This window comes from Lepus europaeus, chromosome 20, assembly GCF_033115175.1.
Source record: "Lepus europaeus isolate LE1 chromosome 20, mLepTim1.pri, whole genome shotgun sequence".
NCBI classification, from domain to species: domain Eukaryota; kingdom Metazoa; phylum Chordata; class Mammalia; order Lagomorpha; family Leporidae; genus Lepus; species Lepus europaeus.
This window is the reverse complement of record NC_084846.1, coordinates 55625552-55653218: the sequence shown is the minus strand read 5'-3', so window position 1 is coordinate 55653218 and position 27667 is coordinate 55625552. Positions and strand designations below refer to the sequence as shown.

The 27667-nt window shown below is 45.4% G+C and overlaps 1 protein-coding gene across 6 annotated transcripts in view; it reads right to left on the bottom strand.

Moving 5' to 3' along the window:
• The window catches only part of MTERF1 (mitochondrial transcription termination factor 1), a 410515-nt gene that overhangs the window by 163488 nt on the left and 219360 nt on the right, over nucleotides 1-27667 (bottom strand). Inside the window, exon 7 of one of the 6 annotated variants that reach the window (XR_009864562.1) lies at nucleotides 16414-17020. The exons of 4 other annotated variants lie outside the window; for them this stretch is intronic. The gene's annotated coding sequence lies outside the window, so the exon portion shown is untranslated. Of the gene's footprint in view, nucleotides 1-16413; nucleotides 17021-23797; nucleotides 24147-27667 lie in introns of those variants that run through there. One more of the 6 variants, XM_062178074.1, reaches the window with a different exon arrangement.

The window sequence follows — 27667 nt, the reverse complement described above, 5'->3', positions numbered from 1 at the left end:
GAGTTCTAGGCTCCCAGCTTTGGCCTGGCCTAGCCCCAGCTGTTGCAGGTATTTTGGGGAGTGAACCAGCAGATGGAACAGCTTTCTTTCTCTCCGTCTTTCAAATAAATAAATAAATAAATCTTTTTAAGAAAATTAGAAATGTATTTGAAATATGTCTGGGGCTATTATTGGGGAATAGGAGGTTAAGCTGCTGCCAGCAATGCGAGCATCCTTTGAGTGCAAGTGTGAGTACCCCTTCCAATCCAGCTCCCTGCTAATGTGCTTGGGAAAGCAACCTGGGACAGCCCTAGTGCTTGGGTCCCTGTACCCATGTAGGAGACCTGGATGGGATTCTTGGCTCCTGCCTTCAGCCTGGCCCACTCTGGCCACTGTGTCCTTTTGGGGGATGAAGATCTCTCTCTTCCTCTCTCTCAGGCTGGAATTCTGAGGTCAGGGTGCCAGCATGCCTGGGTTCTGACACTGGACCTCTCCCCAGAGTGCACTACAAACTTCTCCTTGTGTTCTCACCTGGTGAAAAGGGGCTGGAAAAGCCTCATTTCTAATACCATCCCCATGGATGTTAGAATTTCAGTAGATGAATTTGAAGGCACACACACATTCAGTTGACAACATGAAGTGAAACAAGGAAAGGAAGACCACCAGGGAAGAGTGTGTTCATGAGCAGAGGCTCTCTCTCTGGGCAACTGGAGCTCAGTGTTTAAAAGGCTGCGGGGACACTGTGTAGACACCTCAGACTTGACCCACCTTGGGGCAAGAAGGCGGGCACTTTAACTACCAACTCTGTTCTACCAGTCTTCGGTCAAGGACGGCTTCTAGGCATGAATTCCTGTCTTGGGAAGCTTGTTTCTGAAGCCAGAAGAAAGCCTCAGGCAGAAAGGAACAGAAACTTGAGACAAGAAATCTTGACTTCCACAGAAAGCAAAACGCTGAAGACGCCAGAGACCTCTGGAATGGCTGAGACGACACGGCCAGGAAGGATCAGCATATGCTACAGCCACTAGTGTGCACGCAAAACCTCATCCCCACCCTCTAGTGACCAAGAGACACTGTACCATGGGCCACACGAGGGCAGCCGGCTGAGGGCGAGAACAGGACTGAAAGCCAGCTCGCGTTCTGTTTACCAAACTGGTTGCTTTGCTGGAAGGCTGCAGCCACCTGACTAATTTAATATACCATGATTTCTTCAGGGTGGAACATAGGGCACCCCAGAAAAATAAAGCTGAAAAGAGCAGCCAGCTTTCGTTCTTGGTCAGAATTCATTTTCAGGCAAAAAGGTGATTCTTAATGCAAATATAATTTTCCCTACCCCATTCATAGCAGTTCTCCAAAACCCTTTGCAGCAAAACTTGCATGTGCTTTCTCTTCTCTTCCCATTTTTTGCCCTGTTCTTTCAGCCATCTTTTGCCTATTGTTGGCTCTGTCTGCCACAATGACTTTGCCTGGCCCAGAGAGTATTTCGACTTCACCAGAATTTCCTTTTCCCAATCCATCCCTGCGTGAGGGAATCACATAGATTTCTCAGTGCTCCCATGAAAGGGATTGGTCTGAGAGTGACGTCTCTCATGATTTCAGTTTGGAATTTCAATTGGCATTGAGGCTCCTGTTTCCCACATTTGCAACAGACACATTGGCTCTGCCGAATAGGTTTCCTGCATTTGCCTGCACTCTTGGGCAAGGTCTTTCAATGTTCTTTTCTCTTCCACAAACTGTGGTTTGCATGTTTTCCATCTGACTGCTTAATGGCAGGATGCCTTTCTCCACCTCAGGAACAAATTGAATTTTCTGATCGTAGGTTATTTACTTAGTCTTTGAAATCCTGTAACTTCTCCTAGTTATTCATACTGAGTGAATAACTCCGGCAGCATGAAAGAGCTCATGGGTAGTCTTGCAAAACCAAATCTAAGTCATGAACCCTTTAAGTTCCAATGGCTAAGAGACATCTTGAAGGCGCCCTCAGAGGGTTTCCTTTGTTAGCAATTGTTAACCTTCTGGAATCACAGGAAGTTCAGGGCTGTACAAGGCCTTGGAGGTCATCCCGAAGGAGTGTCTTATGCCTGTAGACTTACAATATCTTGCCGTGATCGGATGGAGGGAAATTATTTCAAGGAGGACCTAAAATATGTCCACTCTCTCATCATGACTTTACTTGAAGTGGGAGGAGACATACAGAGGGTAAAGAGTGGGTTTCCTTGATGGATACCCTGGCGTGACCTGGAGATTTTCTTCTGTTATTTTTTTAATGTGATAGCTAGTTAATAAATTTTTAAAAATAGTTTTTGATAGCTGTTACTGTGACCTTAATTCTACTCATGCATATGCACTAGGTAAAATACGGAGACTGGTGCAGAAACACACACACAGAATATAAGGAAATTTGGTCAGAACTCTTCCTCAGGTGTAACCTCCTACTTCCTATAAACATGGAGGGGAGGTGACACGGTCATGGCTGATGACAGGCACAGAGAATACTGCGTCAAACACGCAGATCATTAAGGGGCTCTTTAACTCCAGAAGCCTGCATTTGTATTTACTTTCTTTTTGTTTGTTTTTGACAGGCAGAGTTAGACAGTGAGAGAGAGAGACAGAGAGAAAGGTCTTCCTTCCGTTGGTTCACACCCCAAAGGCTGCTACGGCTGGGGTTGCGCCGATCCTAAGCCAGGAGCCAGGTGCTTCCTCCTGGTCTCCATGTGGGCGCAGGGCCCAAGGACTTGGGCCATCCTCCACTGCCTTCCCAGACCACAGCAGAGAGCTGGACTGGAAGAGGAGCAACTAGGACAGAATTCGGCGCCCCGACCAGGACTAGAACCCGGTGTGCCGGTGCCGCAGGCGGAGGATTAGCCTATTGAGCCGCAGTGCCGGCCTGTATTTACTTTCAGCTGCTGATCAGACTAGATGAGCAAGCCCATGTGACTTTCTGCAGAGGTGGAGCAATTTTGTTTGATACCGTAAAGCTTCTTTTAACAAGATGTTACCAGTTCCTTTCTAACTTCAAAGTTGATCCTTCAACTCCTACGCAGCTATTTGGATTTTAATGATTTTGTCACAGAGGTGTTTTTCTAATTAGAACCACTTGAAATCATGGGATGGTGGTTTTGGGGGTCGGATGAATCTGAGTCTACAGGCTAGCTTCATGACTCTGAGAGTCATGTTATTCCATGCTCCAAGCTTCAGTGTCCCCAACTGAAAGACGGGCTAGTAACATCTCATAGATATGTTGAAAAGGTTAAATGAGATAGGTAATCTACAGAACAGTGATCTGGTGCCTGGGACATAAATGATCTAGATCTTATCGACCCCCCATCTATCATCTATCTATCTATATCTCTCTAAATATATATATACATACATATATATATATATATATATATATAAAACTCCCGACTTTCTTACATGATTATACTAAAAAATCTAGTAAAACTCTCGATATATCTCATGTTCAGAAAAGACATCTAGGCAGATTGCTCATATTGTACTTATTTTCTTTCAGGACAATAGTTTTTGTCCTTTATAAACCAGCTGCTGGGGTCCACATTCTCTCAGCACCCCTCCTAGTGTTAGATTCTTTACTGGCACAGGGCGGTAGCAGGATTTCATTTTGACTAACCCAATGAATCACTGCTTCCACATCCAAGCTACCCCTCCCCTTTTTCGTGAGGAAAACTAGAAATAGAAGGAACCCTCTAACGTGCCTCTCTGACACTTAATGGTGTCTGTTCTCCTGGCTGACTCCTGGATTGTGGGATGTTGCCCTCAGATGGTCTAGTGTTACCAGAGTCCCTCAGCACCCCTGTTCTCTGCCCCTGCCCTGAGAGCAGAAGCCCTCCTCCACCTTAACTGTATGCACACATTCTGGGCCAGCCTTGGATGAAGGTGGACCTGTGGGAGGGGTTTATTTTGTTTTATTTTTAATGAAATCATTTTGGAGCTCTGCCACAAACCACTGAAGAGAAAAATGCAAACGTTCCTCTTGGCAAAGGCTGACATTTGTTGAGCATTATCTAAGAAGGGACGTGTAAGCAGTGCCTTTGTTAAGCCCTCACTGTTGTGTCTGGAGCCATATGTTTGCCTTTCCTTTCTCTTGGCCACGTGCAGAGCCTGTGGAATTCTCTGGGTGGAGGGCCCAGCCTCTCACAACTGCATTAAAGTCTGGTTTCTTCTTGAGGTCTGACGAATGTTGCGTGTGCCACGCAACTCTCTGGCAATACAGTCCTGTGGTCTGCCAACCCCTTCTCAAAATAATTTTTTAAAATAAAATACAGTGCATAGGCCAGCACCACGGCTCAATAGGCTAATCCTCCACCTGCAGCGCTGGCACCCCGGGTTCTAGTCCTGGTTGGGGCGCCGGATTCTGTCCCGGTTGCCCCTCTTCCAGGCCAGCTCTCTGCTGTGGCCCGGGAAGGCAGTGGAGGATGGCCCAAGTGCTTGGGCCCTGCACCCCATGGAGACCAGGAGAAGCACCTGGCTCCTGGCTTCGGATCAGCGCAGTGCGCAGGCCGCGGCGGCCATTGGAGGGTGAACCAACAGCAAAAGGAATACCTTTCTCTCTGTCTCTCTCTCTCACTGTCCACTCTGCCTGTCAAAAAAAAAATAAATAAATAAAATAAAATAAAATACAGTGCATAATAGGTCAACTGAAACCAATCATACTACAATATAGTTATCAAAGTATTTTATGATACATGCTTCATCCTTAGCACATAACATAATGCAATCTTGCAGCAGATCTAATGCGGGCCGTGACCCCTAACTAGTAACCAGGAGAAGTAGCACCGACAGATATCCGCATCACAGGGAAGTGATAACGGGAGTGTCCGTGACCGTCCCTGATGACAAAGCTGCGTTACCAGCATGACTGTGGTCCGTTTTTCTACGGTTGTAATGGAAGAAATCACCAAAAATAAGATGCCCCACCCCCCACCCCGTCCACGTGTAGAGTTCCCGGAGCCCTACTGCACCGACCTCCAGCTCCGTCACCTCAGGGCCCGCTCACCGCCGCAGATGCCAGGGCCCACGGGAGTCTATCCCGTGCAGGGACAAGGGGCCGCACCCGAACACTCACAGTCAAAGCCCCGCTTAGCCCCACCGAAAGGGTGCAGGCCGCCCTGGGGCCTCGCTGTCGCGCCTCGGAAGGTTCTGGAACCAACACCTCAGGCGGGTTCAGCCCCGCCCCGCCCCGCCACAGGGCGACCAGGAAACGGAAACGGAGCCGGGTGCCTGACCGGTGGGAGGGGCTGCAGGAAGCCCCGCCCCGCCACAGGAACCGGAAATGCTGCCGGGTGCATGACCGGCGGGCGCGGCCCTGCCTCCTGCAGCCCCTGCCCGCGGGCCGCGGTCCCCTCGCCAGCCTCCCTCAGCCTGGCTCGCCTCCCGCCCTGACCCGAGACCCGGAAGCCTGAGGCAGGCGGCCTCCTCTGGGAAGCCCTCCCAGCGCCACCCCCAGCCTCGGCCCGGACACCCGAGGGCCTCGCCCGGCTCCGCTTCCTCTGAGGCCCGCGCGGGTCTCGGCGCTGCGCACCGCTGCCAAGCCGCGGGCCGGCGCTCGGAATGTGTTTTTAATATTCATTGTTCACTCTGTCTGTTACCGATGTGTGCGCTGCAATTATTGTAATTCTTTGCACATGTGTGGTTATGAAATGGGTGCCTTTTAAGCCCTGCCAGGTTATTTTTTTTTCCCCTTTCAGAAACCCAAATATATTATTTCTACCTATGTTTCAGTTAGTTTGCCACGCTTCTTTATTTTATTTCAAAGATCCATCTGGGAGGCAGAGAAAGAGCGGAGTGTGCACAAAGCAAGGTCTGCCTGCGCTCCTCATGGGTGGAACAGTTGCTTTTGATTTAGGCTTGCGCGGTTTCTACCTCGCTCTCTTGTTTTCGTCTTTCCTTGAGCAAAAGCAAGCCGACTTCCAGACGTCTACACACAGCCACATGCGCGCTCCTGGAGTAGCCATCTGCACCCGGGGGAGGGACACACATGCAGCGTGCAGAACACGCGCGTGCACACGTGTGCGTGCAGGCAGCAGCTGGCTGGAAGATCGCTTCAATGTTCGTCTTCGTCTTCGTCATGGGGAGGGAGAGAAGGCTACAAAAAACTCTCATTTTCTTTCTTTCTCTCTTTCCTTCTTTCTTTCTAACCTTCATCGGGCCTTTTCCGATGCACGCTGTATACAAACTTCAGGGACCAGGGCGCCAAATGGGTTCAATTCCATCATTCATTCGGACTGTTTTCATTTTTGTGATCAAAGAAAAATGGCAAATGTAAAACTAGGTTTGAAAATCTGCTAGTGCTTTTACAGTTTCTTAGGACAATGACAGAAGCTTAGTAAATTCGGAGTGGCTATTGTTTTACCTGGCAGAATTCACGCTGTGGAGTCACAGAAGCTAAATTAAGAATAGAACAGTGGCAGCGTCCACCTGGCAAACATCAGCCGCCATCCCCACATACAGATTCCTTTCTTCAGAGATTTCCAGGCCACTCTGTTTTTGCCAGGCAGAGAAATCTGACACGGTCGCACACCCGCCTGCTAAGCATTTTACTTTCATTGTTAACTGTATCCATTTGTCACCATGAAACATTATTATTTTAAGGTAGCAGGGAAGCAGGACTGCTTGCTGTATAATGGTGCTATAGCCTCGTTGCCAAGTAGAAATCAAAGAAATGGATGGTGGCTAATGTGGGGAATCACACCAGACAGAGAGAAACCCGCGGAGAGGGGCAGAGACACAGACAGAAGACAGAGACATGGGGTAGGGGAGAGAAACAGAGAGACACAGACAGGCAGCAGGAAGGAGAGTGAGAGACAAGAAACAGAGACTGCACAGAAAAGCTCGAGTTGCCATGAAAAGATGACATTGCTGTTGCTAGGGAGCTGGAAGGAGAGCAGACAGGCACCACCCACTACAGATTTTTAATATAAACCTGTACCTCTCAGTTTGCATCATCTGTCCAGCAAGGGGACCGGATAAAGAGGGGAAGAAATATGGTGAACTGGTATTCTTAGACACACGCTGCTTGGAGCACACTCCGAGTGAATCTGGGCTGCTGTGTTGGGAATATACGTGAGGTCAAAGGGCACAGCCTCACTCCCCCAAAACCCAAGGGCAGTCATGGGGAGCAACCCACTCCAGCATATAATGGCTCTGGAAGATGTGACCTGGGCAGAATCCTGCCTCCCCATCCCTGGAGCTTGTACCTCAATGCCCTGTGCAGACAACCGGGGAGCATGGCTGTACTGTCGGCAGAGGACGGGCAGAAGAATTTGGTGCCGCTGGAAACCAGCAGTGGTTCTTATGTGGCCCTGGCTCCAAGAAGGGTCAGGCAGAAGCGCATGGGAGTCAGGGCCACTCCAGGACCATCTGAATGGCCGCTGCATTGGTCAGGGTTTTCTAGAGAAACAAATCTGAGGGGGTGGGGACTGATTTAAGGAATTAGATTGTAGGGGTTGGCAAGTCTAAAATCTGCAGGGCAAACTAGCAGCCTAGAAAATATTCTCGAGGGTTAATGTTGTGGTCCTGAGTCCGAAGGCAGCCCAGAAGCAGAATTTCTTCCTCCCCTGCCGTTCTCTGTCTTTTCTCTTAAGGCCCTCGATGGATTGGACAAGGCCCCTCCCGAACCCCAGCCTTGGAGAATGATCTACTTTATCCAAAGATTCCTGGTTTAAATGTTAATCACATTCAGAAAAAAACTTGCACAGAAACATCCAGACTGGCGTTTGACCAACTCTCTGGGTAACAGACTGGCCCAGCTGACACATAAAACGAACCACGACACAGCCCTGGGAGGTGGCTGGGTGGGTGATGTCCATATAGTCACTGTGCTGGCAGACAGCAAGATCTCTGCACGCGGACCTGGGTGACGGAGCCAGACCTGCAGCATCCTTGTTGCTTTGTTCTAGCCCAAGAAAATTCCTTCCAGAATTAGGTGTGTTGTTCTACAAGGAATCTACCTCCATCCTGAACTCACTCCCCCTGTCTAATCCAGACCTTTCACTCCATCCAGGTGCCTCAGCCAAAGATCAAACCACCACCACTGGAAACTTCATCCCACCACACCCCTGGGTCCATCCTCTGCATTCCTAAAAAAAAAAGAAAGTCTCCTACAAAGGGGCTTCAAGATGTCACAGAAAAGTGGAATTAAACAGTAAGTTTATTTTGGTGCAGAAAAGCTTGATGTCCATGAATAAGTCTTTCCATAATATGCATATAATATGCATTTTCCATGAAGTTTTGAAGCCCCCCATCCTCAGGCCTGACATTCCTGACTGTCCTTCACTCACCTGGGAGTTCCAGAAGGGGAGGGGGCGTCAACTCAGCTTCTACGTGGGAAAAGCTAATACGGGTGCTCCAAATCAAAACCAGCTTCCCCAAAAGTGGAAGCTATGGTTACCTACCCTACCAGCAGCAAATATTAATAATAAAAAGCCAAGCAAATTTGAATTTTAGGTAAACAGATAGTTTACAAATACATCCCATACTTGGGAAATACTCATAGCAAAAAAGTCATTGTTGATCTAAAATTGATTCTCAGTGACAAGTAATTTCTTATATGAATATCTTCCATAAAATATATGAGCTAGACTTAAACAAAAAAAATTAATCCTTATTGATATGAAATTCAAACTTAACTGGGAATTTTGAGTTTTTTATGGCCATCCTCCCAGGTGGCCTACATCATAAGGATGCCTCTCCAACTCATGCAGTAGTATGGTCTGATAGACAATGAAGCCTGATCTTCTGTCTGGTGACAGACATTCTCCATAAGCAAGGCTCTGGGGCTTGCACCCTCTCAACAAAAATTTCTGACCACCTCCCCTCCCAACAGTAGCGACCCTGGAGGGGTAGGACCACCCCAGGTTTGTTCCTACTTCTACCTGTGGTCGAGTGGGAGAAATACCCCACTCGTGCTTTTCCAGAGGATGTGTTTCAGATAAGGACTCTAACATCCGCAGTCACCAGGCTGGAGACCACAGAGCCATCCTCAATTCTCTTCCCTTTGTTCGCTTTCCCAGGGCTTTACCCACACTGTCTTTTGCATCCGCTTTCACCACCGCTATTCTCCTAACCCAGATTCATTATTCGTCACTCCTGTGACAACATGAACTTTTGAATTTTTCTTCCTACCTATACCATCTCTCTCCTACAATCCTTCTACTACACTCACTGCGGCACCATTCTATCACTTGGATGCTCCCAACACTGTCTCCAGAATGCCTGGTGTCTTGGTCCTTTTTAACACTGCTGTAGCAGAACAACTCAGAGGGTAAATTATAAACATTAAAACTTCCAGCACATGATTCTGCAGGTTTGGAAGTTCAAGATCAAAGCGGTACAGCTGGTGAGGGCCTTCTTGCTAGGTCACAACACAGAGAGCAAGCCTGCAAGCACAGGTCTACCTTCTTCCTATAAAACCACAAATCCCAACATGGGGTAGCCTGTACTCATGACCTCTGAATACCATAAGCATATGAATTTGAGGATTAAGTTTGTAACACATGAACTTGTGGGGCACATATGCAAAGTATTGCACCTGTCAAGTGAAGTCATATATTTTGTCCTACATCAAGTCCCAATATCATGACTATTTATCACATCCCTCAAGCAGATGACTTTAAATAAGGGCTCACACATCAGACAGTAAGTCATCAGGGCCTTGAGAGCCATACAGTTGCTGTCACAGTCCCTCAGTTCTGCTGTTGTTCTATGAAGTCAGTCACAGACAAGGTACCAGTGAATGGGCATGGCTACATTCCAATACAACTTCATCCAAACAGGTGGAGGGGATGGATTTGGCCTGTGGGCTACCGTTTGCCAATCCTTTCTCTAGTTGCCAAATCAAACCTGTTCTCCAGGTCCAACACAAGTACCAGACTCTCTAGAAAGCTCTCCTGGGTCCACCTGGGTTGAAGTGACTCCTTCACTCCAAATCATTTACGTTTCCTTCCCAGCAACGTCCACCTTCTGCCTTGTACAGAGCCCATGCCTCTCTCCCTGTGGTGGGCTCGGCATTCTTCCCAGAAGCCACCACTGCCCTTTATGCACAGGGGTGTCTAGTGAGAAGATACTTGTAGAAGAATTGGAAGTCACTGGATAGCCAATCCACAGAAAGGGCAGAGTCTTGATCCACTGTAGTTTCACAGTTCTCCTCCAGGAAAACAAACCATGGACCAACACCAGATGCTTTCTGGAGAAGCCAAACTTCCAAGCCAGTCAGCCATCTTTTAAAGCATACAGAAGTCTGCCCGTATCAACAATAAATTAGCTAAACATTCAACTCCCCAACCAGGAAGGTTGGTATTACAAATGGATTTGAGCGGAAATAATTTTCCTTTTTGAAATGCACCCAAGTTTTAAAATAAATAGCTTTGTCTGATATGAACTGCCAACACATTCCTCCAAAATCCATCCCTTGAGAGAACCTTGTTACCTGTTTCAGCTCAAAATCCGTATGATTCCAAAGAATCTGAGTGTCTTGCGGCAAAGCTAAAAACAGTGAGGTCCCAGGTGCCTCAGAGACAGGGTTTCAGAGCTGGGAAGAATGAACTGACAGAAAGAGCACCAATACAAGCATTTCTTTAGCAAAATAATTAGGAAAGTTCTAAAATATTCTTTTAAGTAAGTAATATTGAAAATTGCAAGCAAATTTATTCTCTGGTTCTTCAAGATTGTATCTCTCTCTCTCCTTTTTTTTTTTTTTTTAACTTAGGGATAATCTGGTTACATTACTGCACATTAGATTTTGTCTCTAATCATTTTAGGTCCATGTCATGTTTACTTAATTAATCTATATGCTTCTCAAGAGAAGAATACACATTTTCTTTTTCTTACATTCTTTCTGAAACATTGTAAAACTGGTGCCACAGCATTCATTAGGTATGCAATAAGTAAATAATACATGGGGCATATTAATCTTCTAGACTTCCTCAGTGGGGAAATTGAACTATGTAAGTTAGCTTCTTTAAAAAGAATTCTTCAGAGTAGATGTTTAACCTAGTGGTCCCCATACTGGAGTGCCTGCTGGAGCTTGATTCCTGCTCCAGTTCAGGACTCCATCTCCTTTCTAAAGCAGATCCTAGGAGGCAGCAGTGATGGCTCAAGTAGCTGGATCCCTGCCACCCAAGCAGGGGACCTGGATTGAATTCCTGGCTTCCAGCTTCAGCCTGGCCCAGCCTTGGCTGTTGCAGACATTTGGGGAGTGAACCAGCAGCTGGGAGCCAGCTAGCTCATGCACTCCCTCTTCCTCTGAAATTAATTATTTAGTTTAATTTAAATTAAAAAGAATTATTCTGGGGGTTGGCGCTGTGGTGCAGTGGGTTAACACCCTGGCCTAAAGCGCCAGCATCCCATGTGGGTGCCGGTTCGAGACCCGGCTGCTCCTCTTCCAATCCAGCTCTCTGCTATGGCCTGGAAAAGCAGTAGAAGATGGCCCAAGTCCTTGTGCCCCTGCACCCACGTGGGGGACCCAGAGGAAACTCCTGGCTCCTGGCTTCAAATCAGACCAGCTCCGGCCATTGCGGCCAATTAAGGAGTGAACCATCAGATGGAAGACCTCTCCCTTTCTGCCTCTCTCTCTGTGTAACTCTGACTTTCAAATAAATAAATACATCTTTAAAAAAAAATAGAAAAAAGAAGAAGTATTCCTGATCCTATCATTTTTACCACCAGTTAATCCTCTATTTTATGTCCTTTATGATTTTCATAAAAATCAGAGGGAAAAAAAATCCACAAAATGTTGCTTGCAGCTAGGTATTATAATATTTAAAGGTACCCTTGTATGTGGGACACAACATGCCAATACTTTCTTGAGAGATGAACAAAATTTTCATTAGTTGCAGCTCCAAAAAAGGGAACAGTGCCACCTAGGGCCACGCAGAACACCTAGGGACAGGTAACAGCAGGCCTGAGCTGCAGCAGGCAGGGCCAGCAGGGCCAGCGGGGCGTGATTAGCTACCTTCCAGAGCTCTGAGAACTGCTGAATTTGAATAGTCTCCCTGGCTTCCAGGCCCAGAGGCTGGTACCTGGCCTTGGGGCCTTTAGCGCTGGCGCACAGAGGACCAGCAAGAGGCCTGGTAAGGGAAGCTCTTGAGGGGCATAGACTTCATTAGCAGCTCAAAGAGGGATGTGGCAGGGCCTCAAGCCAAGGCCAGGAAACTAAATCAAAACAACAAACAGAAAAAACAAGAAAACTCTATTACAAACTAACAGAAGTCACTGATAACACTCTCATCCAGTGGCATCTGTATTGTTCATGTCACTGTACCTCACTGCCTGGTATGCTGAAGGCATTTAGCACATTCTTCTGAGTAAATTCAATAAATCTAGATTTTTCAACCCTAAAACAGGGCGGAAAGGTGGCCCATTAAGACTGAAGACTTGGGAGGTGGTACTGTGGCGTTCTGGGTAAATGCTGCCTGCTGTGCCGGCATCCTATATAGTCACCAGTTCAAGTCCTGGCTGCTCCACTTATGATCCAGCTATCTGCTATGGCCTAAAAAGCAGCAAAAGATGACCTAAGTGCTTGGGCCCCTGCACCGGTGTGGGAGACTCAGAAAAAGCTCTGGGTGCTGGCTTCAGATAGACCCAGCTCCAACCATTGCAGCCATTTGGGGAGTGAGCCAGCGGATGGAAGGCCTCTCTCTCTCTCTCTCTCTCTCTCTCTCTCTCTCTCTCTCTCCCTGCCTCTGCCTTTCTGTAATTCTGCCTTTCAAATAAATAAGAAATAAAACTTTTTAAAAAAGAATAAAAAGACTGATGGCCTGAATTCTTACATGTTGATCAGGTGTGAGACCTCTAACGTGGGGACAGACTAGAGGCAGTACATGTCCTATCCCCCCCCCCCCGCCCCAAGATATGAATCAAGCCCATATCCATTTGCTAAGAGATTATATCCAGAATTGGTGATACTTTCCTTTTATCAGGAAGACAGATACAGATTGCTTATTGTGTTGATCTAATCTGAGAACAAAGTAACATTTGTGGGTATAAGAAATGGGAATGAGGAAATAAAAAACTCACCAAATGCCAGCTAAATTGCAGTGATTTACCACGGAACAGAAGACAAGTCTTTAGAAGTCAAGGGCAAAAGGAAGGTAAGGTGTGAGACCGGATCACAGAGGCTCATAGTCTCTAGGAAAAGCGAGAGTTGTTGCTTTTCTAAGATCACATGGTTCTAAGAGCATTTGGAGAGGTTATAGCTTGGTGGCTGAAAATCGCTGAAAGAAAACACATCCAGAATAACAAAAATGAGGGGCCGGCATTGAGGCATAGCAGGTGAGGCCACCGCTTGCAGTGCCAGCATCCCATATGGGCGCCGGTTGGAGTCCTGGCCAATCCAGCTTCGGATTGGCGCAGCTCCAGCTGTTGCAGCCATCTGGGGAGTGAACCAGAGGATGGAAGATTGGAAGACCTCTCTCTCTCTCTGCCTCTCCTTCTTTCTCTGTAACTCTGGCTTTCAAATAAATAAATACATTTTTTAAGAAAAGAAACATAATAATGTATTGAGTTGTGGAAAGTAAGTCATCAACCAAATAAATACAATAACATAAAGAAATGATACCACAACGACAATTGTGTTTCTATAGGAAATATCACAGAATGGGGCTTTCATGATAAACAGGTTTAGAAAAGTCAAAATTAAACAAATTTAAATGGTTTCTTCACTACAGGACCTATCAGATTCTCTGCTACGGTGTTAGCATGTATTGGAAACCTCCAAGTGGAAAGTGCAATGGGTCTTTGCCATAGAATCCTTGTATGGAGTGGCTTGTGAAGCTCAGGTTACTCTTTGATAACGTCCATGAGAAACTGATTTTTACCCCATCCCTGTTGTTTTCAGAGCCACCTAAGTTATTCTATTATGTTAGAAAATTCAGAAAACTGAATTCCAGAACACACTACACCATCCTACCTCTTCAGGACTAACTAGAAAATTCTCCTCATGTCTAATAGAATCCTTTGAGAAAATGCAACTATCTGGTCCCTCTATGGCATTGTTGGAGCAGAGGATATCAGCTCTCCCCAGTGCTGAAAAAAAAAAAAAAGAAAAGAAAAGAAAAAAAATATAAAAATGAAAAATATTTGAAGCAAACTGTAGTGAGCAATGTTCTGATCCTAAAACCCCGTCCCATCATCCACTTGGCTAAAAGCCAGGAAAAATAATCAACATAAAGCCTAGAACTGAAGCAGAAAGTTAAGAATGACATTAGCAACTAGAATTTCAATTTCTGCAAGTCTTTGCAAAATTTACCAGTGATTTCTACGGAAAGAGCATCTAATTAGGACATCAAATAACATCAAATATCAGCAGTTGGCTTCTTAGTCTGCCATGTCAAGCAGAGACAAAGTGTGGGTCAGCATTCCAGGACTAACACCACGTGATGAGAGGGTCTTCACTCAGAACCTTCCAGCAATTCTGAGATAAGTGACCTCTCTTTTTTTTGCTGTGAACCTTATAGGATCTCGTAATTCTGATGCCCAAACGTGGTAGATGTTCATTGATATTTTGAATGACGTAGGATCAGGTTGTGAAGAACTTCAGGAAAACACCACCATTACTTTATTGAGCCTTCCTTTAAATACTCATCGTGTCACAGACACATTGCCTGGGAGCTACTCTGAGGTCACTGACATTATAGAGAAAATGCCTTCAGGAACTTTTTGGTTTTCAGTAACACTTCCAACAGTGACTTCTTTTATTGAAATATTTATTGAGTAGATACTACAGGCCAGGTCTTTAGTCCCCAGCCTCCTCTGCTCAATTCCTGTAACTAAATCATGAAAGCAGTCACCTCAACCAGGAAGTGTTTAAAGTACTTTCAGTGGCATAAAAAATGGACTGATGGTCCCACAGTCACAGGTATCAGGCAGGCATCCTGAGCATACGTGTTGACATTTGCTGCAATGAACTCCAACCTAGGAAACTGCATGTTTGGAAAACTCAGATATATCAGATAGCAAATTATGAACACCATTCCCAAAGGGGCATAGGAGGTGAAGCTTCCTTCTTCTCCTATAATTATAATGACCCAAAGTGGGAATATGTGTGTGTGTGTATATATATATATGTGTGTGTGTGTGTGTGTTTGTATATATATGTATGTATGTATATGTATACATATACACACACACACACACATGTATATATGGTCCCAGGGTTCCAACTGGTTTAACATTTGTTCCAGATTTTTAATGTTTTAATGAAGAATTATTAAAAGCTGCATTGGTAGATCTCAACTTTGTGTTTTCAGCTTCTGACATGGTCTTGTCTAGCGGCATAGGAGATAAGCAATGAACAGACTTTTAACTCTAACATGTGATTAAATCAAAGCGATGTCCAGCAACAACCTCTCTCTTTTCCCTATTTTGCCAGAAGCAGCACAACCTGTGCCTCTCTTGCAAAGACCACTGCATGATATTTGCATACACAGTGCACTTAGACAAGACAGATCTCATGAAGCTAATTTCTGGAAGTTTGAGTGGTGGCGGAGGGTTCAAAACCATTGCCCTTGCTGGAAATTGTTGGGCCAGCCAAATGTGCTATAACTCACACTCAGCCCTTCAGAATTCATGAAGCCAGAGTTTCCAGTTGGCAAGGTCCAAAGAAACGTGGGGGGCCAGCGTTGTGGCATAGCGGGTAAAGCCGCTGCACCGCCTGCATGGTTTGAGTCCACATGCTCTGCTTCTGATCCAGCTCTCTGCTGTGGCCTGCGAAAGCAGTAGAAGATGTCCCAAGTCCTGCACCTGCGTGGGAGACCTGGAAGAAGCTCCTGGCTCCTGGCTTCAGATCAGCTCAGCCCCAGCCATTGTGGCCATTTGGGGAGTGAACCCGCAGATGGAAGACCGATCTCTCTGTCTCTGTCTCTGTCTGTGTCTCTGCCTCTCTCTCTCTCTGTCTCTCTATTTTGTAACTCTGCCTATCAAATAAATAAATAAAAACCTTTAAAAAAAAACAAAACAAAACAGATATGTGAGACTTCTTTGGTTATTTGGGATACATAAATGAGAAATAATGGCTGACAAGGAGCTATAGCTCTTAGTCACCGATTAGCATGTTGAGAAGTTACCATACCAGATATTGCTAGCCTGAAAAAGATGAAAATTCAAAGTGTAATTTCTAGTAAATATAAATCACTTTCACATTACTGGAAAGTAAAAGTATCACAAGTCAACTGTATATGTGTATCTAGAGCTATTATTATCTAAGAACACTATTTTAGTTTACAGTTAACTCTTTTAGCATCCAGGAGCTCAAAAAGACAAACATACATTTGAGTGAAAAGCTAAAGTTCTAAATTTTGATTTGTAACAAATTTGATGATGAATGTGGAACTTAAAAAAAAAATTATCAACACAGGTTACCATCTTCTGTGAGGTCTGAGTGATAAGACCCACAGTCCCCTGAGAACCCATGGCACAAACCTTTGGAAGAAGCTCGAGCATCTACGTGGAAAGCTAGAAGTCAGTGTGACACTGTGTCCAAAGGTGACTGTTGACCAGTGGGCCTGCAGAAGGTGTGTGTGACACTGTGTCCAAAGGCGACTGTTGACCAGTGGGCCTGCAGAAGGTGTGTGTGACACGGTGTCCAAAGGTGACTGTTGACCAGTGGGCCTGCAGAAGGTGTGTGTGACACGGTGTCCAAAGGCGACTGTTGACCAGTGGGCCTGCAGAAGGTGTGTTTACATGCCGCTCAGTAGAGCATGACTTGTTGTTTATCTCCAAGGGTTGTCCTTCTACATTAACATCATCCGCTTTGGATTCCAAGTTTCCTTTGAACATATAAAAAGTGAAGCAATAACTGCTTGTGTGCTGGCTCCATTAGCAGCAGCAGAACTGCACAAACAGTTAAATAAAGCCAGTTTTTTTTTTTTTTCTAACCAGTGCCCTAGATACTTCAAAGAGAAAATCAGTTAGTTCCAGGAAAGGTTTGTTTTCCTTTATTCAATTCGTGAAATCAAAATACATCGTTTGGATATTCATTCTGTCAAAGTGAAATATCCGACATCCTTGTGAATGCTGTTAGAGGCTCCTGTAAAAAGTTCAACATTAAAGATGAAGTTATTTGTGGCATGGTATGTAAACACACATTTTAGCAGAGCACTCTGTTGTGATAAAAACTAAATATTCTTACCAACTTAAGCAACCTCTGGAGAAGAACAGTACTCGAAGTTGGCCATGGTACAAATAAAATTAAAAATTGCATCCTCGGCCGGCGCCGTGGCTCACTTGACTAATCTTCCATCTGGGGTTCTAGTCCCGGTTGGGGTGCCGGATTCTGTCCCGGTTGCCCCTCTTCCAGACCAGCTCTTTGCTGTGGCCCGGAGGGCAGTGGAGGATGGCCCAGGTTCTTGGGTCCCTGCACCTGCATGGGAGACCGGGAAGAAGCACCTGGCTCCTGCCTTCGGATTGGCACAGCATTGGCCGTGGCGGCAGCTGGGGGAGTGAACCAATGGAAGGAAGACCTTTCTCATTGTCTCTCTCTCTCTCACTGTCTAACTCTGCCTGTCAAGAAAAAAAAATTGCATCCTAAAATGTGGCTGTATTTCACTAATAGAAATAGAAATAAATAGAAATAGAAACTGTCTTCCTCAAGGTGTATAAATATTATGCACACTCATGCATGCATGCAAACTTAGAATAACTGACATGCAAGACTTTGTGAGGAAGCTGGTGCTCAATTTCAACATGGAAATATATACTTCGCTGCTTGCAGTCCCTGTCTTCCCCTAATATTGTAGAATTCATGGCAGGAATACAAATGGTGTAAGTCTGACAACTGTAAGTCTGACAACTGACAAGTTATAAATCAAGCTAGAAAACTATTAAATAAAATATTTGATATTGCCATCACAAATATACCATCAGAATGGAATGAAAAGCTGGGTTATAATTCAGAATTCCAAGAGTCCTTGGCAATTGGGGTGGAATGTGACAGTGTGAGGAAAACACCCACTTCAGGTATCCCTAGCTCCTTTTGCCTCCAACGTCCTCTGACACAGAAGAAGGGCTGCTTGTACAAACAGGTGAGGACAACCCCAGACCAACCCATATATCCAAACTCATCAACACACCTCCCCTCCCTATCCTTGGCCCACTCTTAGACCTACACTGGGAGTGAGGTCCACCCTTGGAAAGAAAAACCACAGGATGATACCTGCCCATCCCTGAAGAGGTCAGAGCTATCTGGGCAGGGGATTCTGGGGTCTAAGACGTGGCCCTTCTTTGGGTAGGTGGGTCTGGTTGGCTTCCCAGATTGAACTGGAGGAGGACCAGAGCAGATCCCTCTGCTGTGTAGGGCCCTGGGCTCAGTCTCTCTTGTTACATTTAGATCTAAGGGTGGAACTGGCATGATTAATTGGATTTTATATTTTTTTTAGTTTTAAAGAACAATTCATAAAACTGAGGAAGCACATGCACACACACACACACACACATCATCATCACATCCCTGATGCTTTGACAACGGAAGAGGCAGCATTATTTAGCTTAAAATGAGAATAGTGTGAACCCTAAGGAGAGCCAGGCTCTCTTGTCTTCTTGACACTTTTAATAATTTGAACAAGGCACCCTCCCCCGTTCTCATTTTGCACTTGCCTCTGTCAGTTATGCAACCAAACCTGTTCTTAAGGGCCTTTGACTCAGCAAGAAAATTCCCCATGAATGTTGCAGCCTAATTCCTTTGAGTTTTAAGAACTCAATAGAGTCAGCATCTCACTTTCAATTATTCCATTTCTACCACTAAGTCTGGACAAAAACATAAGGGCAGAGAAGGAAATGGTTTTTAAAGGGCACTAGAGTATTTGAAAACCTTGCACAGGTTCCATGAGACAGTTCCGGCTGCTCCTTGTCTTTCTGGGATTGCCTTATCTACTTCATCCCTCATTAAATGCCACCGTGTTCAGCCTGGGGCTTCTTGTCACCACTTCTGATCCTAACCTCATCTCTTCCAGTTGTGGATGTTTGTTCTTCCTTTGTGAGTTATTTTTAATTCCCTTCTACTCTTCAGATTAAATGTGAGGGGTAATATGATTATTAAAGCATAATTCCAGGCAGAGAGAAGAAGCTCTCCGACATGTCACTGTTAATCCAGGGAAAGTCCATTTTGGAAGGAAGGAAGGAAGGAAGGAAGGAAGGAAGGAAGAAAGGAAGGAAGGAAGGAAGAGAGAGAGAGAGAGAGAGAAAGAAAGAAAGAAAGAAAGAAAGAAAGAAAGAAAGAAAGAAAGAAAGAGAAAGAAAAAAAGAAAGGAGATTTGTAAATGACAAGGGCTGGCCCGGCAGACCTGTACAGCAGGAACAGAGCAGAGGTGTCTGTAAGGTAACACAGAGTAAAACTGCCCTCAGCATACTGCCCCCCGCCCCCCAGCCAAAGACTGTTTCCCTAAGCTGCCCTCCTGTCAGACTCAGTTGTTTGAACCATTGTTTCAACCATGAACTCTGATTCTGGCTTCTGATTCACTAATGTGTTGGTTCTTTCAGGCTGCCGTAACAAAATACCATATGCTGGGTAGATTTTAAACAAGAACTTATTTCTCACAGTACTGGAGATGGAGAAGTCCAAGATCAAGGTGTCAGGAGGTCTGCTGTCTAGTGAGGGCCCAGTCACTAGTTCATATATGAGGTCCTTTTAAAAAAATTATTTATTTATTTGAAAGGCAGGGTTAAGGGGGTAGAGGAGAGAGAAAGAGAGAGAGGGGGAGGGGGAAGGCAGGAGAGAGAGAGAGAGAGAGATAGAGAGAGAGAGAGAGATCCCATCCACTGGTTCACTCCCAAATGGCTGCAATGGTCAGGGCTATGCCAGGCTGAAGCCAGGAGCTTGGAGCTTCTTCCTGGTCTCCCATATGGGTGGCAGGGGCCCAGGAACTTGGGCCATCTTCCACTGCCTTCCCAAGCTCATTAGCAGGGATCCGTATTGGAAATAGAACAGCTGGATCTCAAACCAGTGCCCATACGGGATGCCTACGCACAGGTGTGGCCTAATCTCTATGTCACAGAGCCAATCCCCACAGATGAGGTCTTTTCAAAATGTCCTCACACAGTGGAGGGGGCAAAGAGTTCTCTGGGGCCTCTTTAGAAGGGCACGAATCCCATTCCCAAGGGCTCCACCATCATGACCAATCGCTGCCCAACAGCCCCACTTCTTCATTACATCACACTGGTGATTTGTGTTCAACACAGGAATTTATGGGGAGACAAACATTCAGACAATAGCAACTAGGTGTTCTGAAGATGTTCACCTATAAATCTCCACATTCACCCCTCAACCGTTAGAGAAAGCCCAAAACACCAGGCTCCTGCGGAGATGAACGGCCGTCAGGGTGACAGGGTGACTCCACTGGCTGGGGAGCCGCCAGTCTACCTCCTTCAGGTGGGACGTGGAGGTCAGGCTACTGACTTGACTGCTGGAAGCCTGGGAGAAGCCGGCCCTCTCCCTCACCGCCTCAGTGTTCAATTATTCTAGAAGGACATTGACACCTGGTACTTAAAGCACACAAGGGAGGGGCCCCCAAGGCTGAAAGGAGGATGGCCTAGAAAGGAGACCAGACTTCCTGCACTCTGGAGACAGACGATGCCACGCCCCAGACAGTCACGTGGGAGTTCCCTCTGAAGCTCTTGTCAGGCACGGGAGGGGGCACGGGAGGATGCACATTCTCTGAAGTGCTCTGACACTGTCCAGGTCACCCTCTCTGGACGGCTGGAAGATCGGCACATAGCTTAGTACTGGCTTCTCCGAGACGGAATTTTCCGGTTTCTTTCCTGGATTTCTCTCTAGGATTGTCAATAGCTGATCAGGTATGGGCCCTGTCTTTGGGGTTGGGAGGACAGGGGAATGAACGAACCAGACGTTCTCAAGAAACTTGAGGCAGCAGCCATTCACCACTGGGAAATACTTCAACACGTTAACAGTGAGACCTATCATCTCAGGGGGACCAGCTCACTAAGTCTTCTTTGGCTCAAGGAAATAAGCAATCAGATACATCTGAGTGGGAATCCTCAAGTTTCCACTACCAGATATAGTAGTGGTCTTAAATAAGAAATCTGATTTTTTTTTTTTTTTTTTTTTTACAGGCAGAGTGGACAGTGAGAGAGAGAGAGAGAGAGAAAGGTCTTCCTTTTGCCGTTGGTTCACCCTCCAATGGCTGCCGCGGCCTGCGCACTGCGACCAGCGCACTGTGCTGATCCGATGGCAGGAGCCAGGTGCTTCTCCTGGTCTCCCATGGGGTGCAGGGCCCAAGGACTTGGGCCATCCTCCACTGCACTCCCGGGCCATAGCAGAGAGCTGGCCTGGAAGAGGGGCAACCGGGACAGGATCGGTGCCCCAACCGGGACTAGAACCCAGTGTGCCGGCGCTGCAAGGTGGAGGATTAGCCTGCTGAGCCACGGCGCCGGCCAAGAAATCTGATTTCTTAGCCCTCGGCTTTCTTATCTATAGAGCAGGAAGAACTCGTCTTAGTTCTTTTTGTGACATTTACGTGAGATAACACCGATCGGGTGACTCCCACCCTCCCTATCTGGCTCTCAACCCAAACTTCTCACATAGAATTCAAGAGCATGTTTCTGGAGAATGTGGCGTCAGAAAAGGACAGTACGTACAATGACAGAATAATCCCATGTTTGGAGTGGCCAGTGTGCCCTGTGCTAACGTTGTGCACCTCTTAGCCCTGTGAGCCTACAGTGATCCTGGGAAGTGAGCGCTTCTATCTCCACCAAGTTCCTTTTTGTGGCAAATAATAATAATAAGGGCTAATATTTACTGGGGGCCATTTGACTTCTATATGGAGTCATGTCAGTCAGTGTCCTCCAGAGAAGCAGAGCTAATAGGTGGAAGGTGTCCGGCGGCGCGTAACAAATCTTCCCAGGCAGATGAATCAATTAATTCACAGGCTTTTATTGGGATTGGGATTCCTCTCCCCGGGCGAGATTCCTCCGGTCCCAATGGGGGGTGGGGTGGGGTGGGGGGGTTGAGGCAAGTCTGATCCTCATTGGTTGACCTTTAGGCTGTGGGGACCTTGACAAGGACTTTTTGTCCCCAGAAGTGCGGGTAGGGACTCTCCACTCCCGGAAGTGTAGGCCTTCTCTCCTTGTGGATCCCAAGGCTACCAATAGGATTATACATTGAGATATTTATTATAAAGTATTGGCCCACCTGGTTACAGAAGCTAAGAAGTCTCATTTTTCTCCTGTTTGCAAGCTGGAGACCCACGGGAGCCACTGGTGTGGTTCAAGGGCCTGAGACATGGAGAACAACAGTGTAGATTCCAGCCCAAGCCTGAAGCCCTGAGAACCAAGGGTGCTGAGGCCAGAGGAGGCTGATAGGCAGGTGGGGGATGGGGGGTAGGGGGATTGGAGGTGGAGAGAGAGAAAGAGATGTTGAGAGAGAGAGAGAAAGTAAATTACAGCCTCCTATGACTTTGGCTGCAATCAGAACCAACAGATCAGACAATGTCTACCCTCCTCATAGAGGGCCCCCTGCTTACCAGTCCCCCAGTTGAAATGCTAATCTCTTCTCCCAGAAACTCCTTACAGACAGACCTAGACATGATGTCTAATCAGCTGTCCCAGCATCTTGCAAATCAGTGACCATGACACTAAAACTAACCACCACAGGCATTCTGGTTCCACCTTGTTTTGTAAATATGGAAACTGAGTCAGAAAGAGTAGGTACTTGGCATCTAATGTACAAAGGGTGAACAATTCCACTGGAGTCAGAGCCTTGGGCTTAAATCCCAGCCCTCTCCAGACCTCAGCTTCCGCATGTAAATGAGGTTAAAAAGAGCATTGAATTCCTCAGGGTTCAAGCAGGAAACAGGGAGCACATTCAACCTGGGAAGCTGACGGTGATTTGCATAGCTATGGGCGAGAAGCATGGTACAGTAGATGGGGGAAGGGCTAGCAACTGCACATGGCTCCTGGCAACCTAGGCCTGACTGGCACAGGAAAGGAGTGACCACAGGGACCCCAAGAGAGCTGAGGCTGGGGCTGCCGCTTTAGGAGAGGCCACTGAAAAAGGAGAGTATTGTGTTAGTGAGGACTTTGCAGAGTGACAGAGCGTACAGCCATAGCAAAAGAGAAAAGAGGTAGAGAGAAAGACACAGCTTTCCTTTAAGAAATTGTCCTAAATGATGGTGAAGGCGGCCACGTCTGAGAACAGCCTGGAAATTCAGGCAAGAGCTGGTGCTGCAGCATCCCTGAGTCTGAATTTTACCAAGCAGCAGTCTGGAGACTCAGGAAGGGTTTCCTTCTTCAGGAAACTCCCATCTCTGTAACTGTGCTCTTCCAACGGATTGCATAAAGCCAATACGCAGCATACAGGACAATCTGCCTTACTCAAAGCCTACTGATTTAAAAGTTAATCTCGTCTTTAAAAAAAAAAATTCCTTCAAAGCAACATCTAGACTGGTGATGGGTCAAATAACTGGGTACCCATAGTTTGACCACATTGGAAGATAACATGAACCATCATAGCTATCAATTCCACATTGGCATTGACTATCTACTCCACAGTTTATGTCAAGGTAAGATAATATAAGACAGTCCCTGGGACAGTGAATATTCAGTGAACATTAACTCTTATCATTATTGCTGGTGCTTAATTCTTGCTTGGGCTGCTACAAGCTCCTGCTGTGTTAAAACAATGATTTAACCTTGCAGAACCTCTTTTTTTCTTGTCTACATCTAAAATAGACCATTTTGCACTGCAATTTTGTTCCTAAATACACAGCAACCCAATGGCTTGCTGCTCCTCACTTCAGGGAGGAAGCCAGCAGTAGGCTTTCAGATCCCTATAGCCAGGAACCAGTTACCAGAGAAGCAGTCAATACCGAAAGCTACAATATTCAGAAGGCATCCCACACAGGTCTACCCGCCCTGTGTTCCCTGACTCAGCTCCACTCCAGCCCCCAACCTCCCTCTAATTGCAACCCCAGGCACACTTTCCTTTTAAAAGAGATGTTAATACAAAAAAAATAAGTATTAAAGATTTTAGCACCTGACACTTCTGGTCTAAGGCAATGAAGTTTTTCTTTTTTTTTTTTTTTTTTTAAGAATCGGGAATACTGATGAGTTTTCTTATTGGAGCATCACAAGGGAATCTTATTCTTTTAGAATCATGCCCAAGAATTTCATTTACAGAGGACGTTTAGTTGATGGATCAGACACTGTAGGGAAGTGAATATAAGTTCCAGAATTATCCAGTGCAATTGGGATATAAATCATTTAGTGATGTACAAACTAGAAAAACAAGATACACAATGTTTTAAAATGGACCTTGATGATACCCTATTACAATATATAATACAATTAATTCTTGTCCCTAAAGTTTTGAGTCCCCAGATTATAATTAATTTATTTAACTAGATTCAATACTAAAGATTCCAGTCAAGCAGAATGATTTTGATGTTCCTTTTATCACAATATCATGCATTATTCTGAAATTTTCACTTTTTCATTCAACAAACCTGTATTGTGCACCTTTCAGTACAAACTATGGTTCTCCATGGGGCCAGTGCTGTGGAGCGGCAGGTTAACGCCCTGGCCTGAAGCGCTGGCATCCCATATGAGCACTAGTTCAAGACCCAGCTGTTCCACTTCCAATCCAGCTCTCTGCTATGGCCTGGGAAAGCAGTAGAAGATGGACCAGGTCCTTGGGCCCCTGCACCCGCATGGGGGACCCGGAAGAAGCTCCTGGCTCCTGACTTCGGATCAGCGCAGCTCCAGCCATTACAGCCAATAAGTGAGAGTGAACCATTGCATAGAAGACCTCTCTCTCTCTCCTCTCTCTGTGTAACTCTAACTTTCAAATAAATAAATAAATCTTTAAAAAAAAAAAAACAAAGTATAGTTCTCCATGACAAGTATACAAAGATACACAACACAGACAGGATTTCTGCTTTCATGGAGCTTTCCTATCCTAGCTAGGAGGAGATGATACATGCTTACCTTGCATGTATAACACATGTAAGTAAACAGGCAAATGTAGTAGAGCACAACAGAGTGATCCAAGTTGAATATGTAGTCAGAGAAACTCCTCTGAGAAGCTGACTAGTAGTTTGAGATCTGAATGACAAGGAACAGCAGCCTATCTAAGATCACGAAAGAGCTATCTGGCTGGAGCAGACAACCAGTCAGCCAGTTCAGAGGCCCTAAGGCAAGAATGAGTTTGCCATCTTCAGAGACCAAAAAGTTGGCTAGCATAGCCAGAACATAGTGGGCAGAGGAGAGGTTGTTTGAAATGAGATCAAAAAAGTAATCAAGAGCCAGACCATGGAGCCTGCCTGGCTGGTGTAAGGAGTTTGGAATTCCTTCTAAGCGTGATTGGGGGCCACAGGACAGTTTCAATAAGGGAAGTGATGTAATCCCATCTGTGTGTTTAACTGGTCCCTCTGGCTAATTTTCTGAGAGTGGAGTCAGGTGGGAGGAAGTAATGGCAAAAAAAGTCAATATAGCAGTGAAGAGGCTAGCTCAGACACCAGAAAGAGGTGATCACAGGAGTGGCAGAGACTCCTTATCACACCACTTCATTTTTTTAATAGACATAATAAATCTTGTAGTTTAGACTAAGGTAGTGATAGTGGAAAAGAAGGAGGTAGCTTCAGGATGTGAGAGAACAGAAACAGTCCAAAGGACTTGTTAATGGATTGACTATAGAAGGTGAGAAATCTAGAAACGAAGGCTAACAGATTTTTGGCTTAAGTACATGAGTGATAGTGATGTTGATGGCCTAACTTAATGAAATGGGGAATTCTCACAGAGAAACATCTTCAAAACAAGAAGTCTGATTTGGCCACACTAAGTAAGGAATGCCTATTTGACATTGCTATGCTTTCTATAAACTGCTTTAAAATATGTCAGCATTGAGAGTATATTATAATGTGTAAAAGTGCATGTGTGGCCAGCGCTGTGGCTCAATAGGCTAATCCTCCGCCTTGCGGCACTGGCACACCGGGTTCTAGTCCCAGTCAGGGTGCCGGATTCTGTCCCGGTTGCCCCTTTTCCAGGCCAGCTCTCTGCTGTGGCCCCGGAGTGCAGTGGAGGATGGCCCAAGTGCTTGGGCCCTGCACCCCATGGGAGACCAGGAGAAGCACCTGGCTCCTGCCTTCGGATCAGTGTGATGCGCTGGCCACAGCGCAAGGCAAAGGAAGACCTTTCTCTCTGTCTCTCTCTCTCTCTCACTGTCCACTCTGCCTGTCAAAAAAATAAAAATTAAAAAAAAAAGAAGTGCATGTGTATGTGGTAATTTAAGCTACACTCCAGTAGTTCGTTGTGTTAATTCAGAATTCAACCTTCAAGGGTAATGGATAACATTATGTAAGAAAATCTGCCCTCTAGATCTCACTACTACATGCGCTGCATTTATCATTTTTTTTTAATGTTTATTTAAGGTATTCATGTTTCATGTATCTCATTTACACAAAGTGACACTTCCTACCCTACCTTCCCTCCCACCCATGCTCCAACTCTTCTTCCTCCCTCTCCAATCCCCACTCTTAATTTTTACAAAGATCTATTTTCATCATACTTTATACTCATAAAGTTAACCCTACACTAAGTAAAGAGTTCAAAAAATAGTATGAAGAAAAAAAAAGTTTTTCCTCAACAGCAGAGACAAAGGCTATAAACATTCATTTAGTCTCAAAATGTCCATTTCACCTCAATACATTACATTTTAGGTACTGTATTAGTGACCCCAGATCTGGAAAAACATGATATCTATCTTGTTGGGACTGGCTTATTTCAATAAGTTTAATTGTTTCCAGTCGCATCCATTTTGTTGCAAAAGAAAGCATTTCATTCTTTTTTTTTTTTTTTTTTTACAGTTGAGTGGTACTCCATAGTGTGTGTGTGTGTGTGTGTGTGTGCCATAGTTTCTTTATCCAGTCATTAGTTGTTGGACATCTGGGTTGATTCCACATCTTAGCTATTGTGAACTGAGCTGCTATAAACATGGGGTACAGATAATTCTTTCATATGCTGATTTCTTTTGGTTTTGGTAAATTCCCAGGAGTGGGATGATTAGATCACATGGTAGGTCTACATTCAGATTTCTGAGGTATCTCCATACTGTCTTCCACAGTGCCTGTACCAGTTTACATTCCCACCAACAGTGATTAGAGCATCTTTTCCCCCACATCCTCACCAGCATATGTTGTTAATTGATTTCTGTGTGATAGCCATTCTAACTGGGGTGAGCTGAAGCCTCATTGTGGCTTTGATTTGCATTTCCCTGATGGCTAGTGATCCTGAGAAATTTTTTCAAGTGTCTGTTGGTCATTTGAATTGCCTCTTTTGCAAAATACCTGGTCATGCCCTTTGCTCATTTCTAGGATTGTTTGTTTTGTTGTTGTTGAGTTACCTGAGCTCTTAAAGATTCTGGATATTAATACTTTATCAGTTGCATCAACCCAATTGTTTGGCAAATTGGCATAATGAATGTCACAAATGGGTTTTCAGTGATGAATTTAGTGGAAGTTTATTAAATTATGAAAAAATCTACACTAGCTTAAATGTTCTAAAGACACTAGCCTTTCATGAGTAGGATATAATAATTCAGCATCTACTGTGGCTTATACTTTGTGACCTAGGGCCTGAGTCTTGATCCTGTTAACAGTGTTATGTCCAAAGATTGCTTCTGAGGATTCTGATTGTCAGTGCCAACAATAAAGGTAAATATAATTTCTCT